The 3,143-nt window shown below is 39.5% G+C and overlaps 1 non-coding gene across 1 annotated transcript; it reads right to left on the bottom strand.

Moving 5' to 3' along the window:
* Window positions 1-858: 858 nt before the first annotated feature.
* Window positions 859-965, bottom strand: LOC127088508 (small nucleolar RNA R71). Its single transcript, XR_007790341.1, has one exon. It is a non-coding gene; the product is annotated as a small nucleolar RNA R71 (small nucleolar RNA).
* Between the last annotated feature and the right edge of the window lie 2,178 nt (window positions 966-3,143).

Here is a 3,143-nt window from a genome sequence, read left to right on the forward strand (position 1 = left end):
GTTCTTTTCAAAGTAGAAAACATTGCCCATAAGTAGTTCTATTAGCAAGTACTTGGATTATTAATTGATTATGTGAATTACATTCGACCCTGTCTTTATTAATTAAAATGCATTCAATACTTTACTTTTCACTGCACACTCTAAAAACACCTATTTTGATTGCCTTTGATAAACACCATAACAATAGATAACGATGGATTGACACTTGGTCTCTGTGGATTTGACAATCTTTTATATTACTCTGACGCGTTCGTATACTTGCGAAAGCACACACATCAAGTTTTTGGCGCCGTTGTCGGGGACCAATTTCGTCAAATTTCATTTTCCTGTTGTTATATCGTTTAGACTTAGGCTATTTCCCGCCGGTCAATGCGAAGAACTCGCAGCACCGGAAGTTTAAGCTTAGTATACCCTCTGGCGGAACCTGAACGTTACGCTCGCGCACGTTTATTCTTTCATAGAATTAAGAGAGCTATGGCCGAAGATCAAAACCAAAGACCTCTTAAAGATTTCGCTCAACCATCAAATGAAGAACCTAGTTCTAGTATAGTAAACCCAACCATCCCAGCTAATAATTTCGAACTTAAACCATCCCTGTTGCAACTAGTGCAACAGAGACAATTCGCAGGTCTCGCAACTGAGAACCCAAACCAACATTTAAAAATATTTCTTCAATTAGCAGACACTTTTAAAACCAATGGAGCTTCTCCTAAGGAAATACGTTTAAGATTATTCCCTTTTTCCCTCAGAGATAAAGCCCTATCATGGTTAGATTCCCTTCCCCCCAATTCCATTACGACTTGGGATAACCTTAGAAGAGTTTTTCTTGCTAGATACTTTCCCCCGAGTAAGACCGCCGTTCTTCGAAACCATATAACTAGATTTACCCAAAACCAAGGAGAATCGTTGTTCGAAGCTTGGGAGAGATATAAAGAGTTGTTACGAGCATGCCCACATCATGGTTTAGAAAATTGGTTAATCATTCAAACCTTCTATAATGGACTTCACTATAACACTAAGATGACCATCGACACTGCCGCAGGCGGTGCTCTGATGAACAAACCTTATCATGAAGCTAGTGCTCTCATCGAAGATATGGCTCAAAACCATCAATCATAGGGAGTCGAACGAGTGACAGTTGAGAAGAAGGAAACCCGAGGAGGAGTGCATGAACTAAGCTCTATAGACATGATCCAAGCTAAAATGGACACATGAGCCCTTAAGGTCGAGCATATGTGCATAAACCCGAATACTGTAGCCGCAGTTTCGTCGGATTGTGAAATATGTGGAACCAAAGGACACCAATCTGCAAAATGCAGTCTATTAAACGAAACCCACTCTGAGCAAGTGAACTACACCCAAGGGAACCCATACTCGAATGCCTACAACCCTGGATGGAGGAATCACCCGAACTTCTCCTATAAAAACAATAACCCTATCCAAAATAATGCACCTCCGAGACATAGTTATCAAGCCCCTAGATCAAATCAACATATGCAACCTGTGCCACCAAAGCCGAGCCTTGAGAAAATTATGGAAAATTTTATCACCTCTCAAACCCAACAAAACAAGGAGTTCATGAACCAAAACATTCATGTTAACGAATTGATTACTCGGTTAGGAACCAAGGTTGACCAAATAGTTACTCATACTAAGATGCTTGAAACCCATATCTCCCAGGTAGCTTTAAACCAAGCCCCTCAGACTACACCTGGAGGACAATTCCCTGGACAACCTCAACAAAATCCGAGAGGACAAGCCAATGCCATTACCCTACAAAGTGGGAACGCTTATGATGAGCCACCAAACCCTAGATTGAGTGAACCCGAAACTTCTAAGGAATGTACCAAACCCACGGACGGAGTAAAGGAACCAGAGTAATCTGAAAACCAGGAAGGTCGATAAAAAGGAGAATAACCTAAAGATAAAACTTACGTACCACCCCCGCCATATAAACCACATATACCATATCTGCAAAGACTCAAACAAACCCAGATCAATAAACAATATCAAAAATTTATTAAAGTTATAGAAAAACTTCATGTAGAAATCCCTTTCACAGAAGCCATCACCCAAATACCTTCTTATGCAATGTTTCTCAAAGACATCCTTACCAATAAACGTAGACTTGACGATCCGAAGCCTTTGGAATGTAATGCTATTTCCAAGGACAAATTAGCAAAGAAAGATAAAGATCCTGGAAATTTCTCCATTCCTTGCCTTTTGGGTAATCATGTCATCGAAAAAGCTTTTCTAGACTTAGGAGCTAGTGTGAGTCTAATGCCTTTAGCAGTTTGTGAGAGGTTAAACTTAGGAGAATTACAACCCACTAAGATGTCACATCAGTTAGCTGATAGATCTATTAAATATCCGATAGGCATTTTAGAAGATGTTCCTGTTAGGATAGGTCAGTTGTTTATCCCTACTGATTTTGTTGTCATGGACATCAAGGAGGACAATGATATACCAATCCTTCTAGGTAGACCATTCTTATCGACTGCAGGAGCCATAATAGATGTCAATAAAGGAAAGTTGACATTTGAGGTAGGTGACGAGAAAATAGAATTTATACTTTCAAAATTTCTTATGGCACCTGTGATGGGAGACTCGTGTTATGCCTTAGTATCATTGATGAATGCGTTAGAGAACTAGAACAAAAAGAAATTATAAAAACAATTAAGTTACCATCAACTCTCATAAGGGAAGATGATGACTTTAAGAAACCCTACATCGATGATAACATTTACGAATGTTTATCCCTTACCCCAGATCCTATGCCATGCCCTAAGAAACCAACCTTAGAACTTAAGAAACTGCCTAAGAACTTGAGATATGAGTTCCTCGATGAAAAGATGAACCGTCCAGTTATAGTCAGTGCTACCTTGAGCCAAGAGGAAACGAACCAACTTTTAGACGTTTTACGAAGATATCCCTCAGCCTTAGGATATAATATCTCTTACCTGAAAGGTATAAGCCCATCCGTATGCATGCATCAGATTTCGCTCGAAGAAGATTCAAAACCCTCCAGGGAACATCAGAGAAGAATAAACCCTATTATGAGTGATGTTGTTAAAAAGGAAGTTCTTAAGTTACTTGAGGCAGGTATAATCTACCAGATCTCTTATAGTAATTGGGTAAGCCCT

This window comes from Lathyrus oleraceus, chromosome 5 (genome assembly GCF_024323335.1).
Source record: "Lathyrus oleraceus cultivar Zhongwan6 chromosome 5, CAAS_Psat_ZW6_1.0, whole genome shotgun sequence".
Taxonomy (NCBI): Eukaryota; Viridiplantae; Streptophyta; class Magnoliopsida; order Fabales; family Fabaceae; genus Lathyrus; species Lathyrus oleraceus.